Raw genomic sequence first — 1334 nt, forward strand, 5'->3', positions numbered from 1 at the left:
ATGATGATGATGATGATGATGATGATGATGATGATGATGATGATGACAATGGTGGTGGTGATAGTGATGATGATGATGATGATTATGTGGAAGAGGAGGAAAACTAGACTCTGAGAAAACCAATGAGGGTCTGTGTTATCACTACAAGGTCCAGAATTTGTGCAGTAGCCCAACTGACCGTCCTGCCTGGTAACCAAATTGGTCGTTCCTTTGAGCTGCAGAAACCAGCCCAAAGCAGACAGTAGAGTTTGGTGCAGTCTTCTGACTTGCCAGCTCCCGACAAACTGTCCAACCTGTTCTAGTATGGAAAAAAAAAACGTTAAATGATAACTGTTGATGATTATAGCATGCCTTTGACTACAGTAAACATAATCATATAAAAAGGGCCGCCTTGTGTACATATTTCAACCGCACCATGCTCCGCCGTTGCATGTAGAAGCGCCTTTATTGATTTGTGTTTCCGGGAATTCCTGAAGTATAGAAAATTCAAGTTTTCTGATTATTCAAAACACTTTGTCTGTATAAATGATGGAAAATAACCGAGTGTTTTGTGTAAATTTGTGATGAATGTAAGGGAGACAACTACGTCGGGTTTGAGTAGACCTAAAGTCTAAGGTGACCATTTCATTTTTTGAATATTTTCCAAGTCAATCTTGGACTACATTAGACAATGTTCGATTCTTTCTAAGATGATAGAACATAATCTAAAAGAATTTTGTCTGATATTATTTGCAGGTCAATTGACGTGTGAAGGTCTTCATTTGGTTACGATTTGAAGACCTAAGAAACAGGCAGTCATCTGCCATTGTTGCTTAACCTGTTTGCATTGAAACCGGATATTTTTGGCCACAATATTCTATCTTTTTTTATGCTCAAACTGGCCAGATCTGACCTCTCATCAGAAACTAGAAGCATGAGGAACAATGTAAATACAGACCACAACACGCGGCTTTCTTTTGACTTCACTCAAACAATTTGATTCTGTAAATCACAAGGTTCCATGTGTGAATCAGACTTAGTTGCCCTCAAAAATTCCTCCTAACAACAACTCCTAGTGCTTCTGCAATTCCCTGAAAGCCATTTAAGGGCCACAATCTTTTGGACCATCACCACAGCTCAGTGCTGAGTGGACCACTCCTCACTGGCAAAAAATGCTATTTCGGAAAGGTGGGTAGAGTACCTCAACAACATCCTGGACAGTCTTTCCTCTATCAACACTTGAATTCTGCAGGACGATGATGATGATAATGATGATGATGGTAAAATAGAATTGTGTGATGTTGTAGCTCATTTCTGTATTTTAACAATCAACTCATGTTGCTAATGTGAAATAT

This window comes from Octopus bimaculoides, chromosome 14 (assembly GCF_001194135.2).
Source record: "Octopus bimaculoides isolate UCB-OBI-ISO-001 chromosome 14, ASM119413v2, whole genome shotgun sequence".
NCBI lineage: Eukaryota > Metazoa > Mollusca > Cephalopoda > Octopoda > Octopodidae > Octopus > Octopus bimaculoides.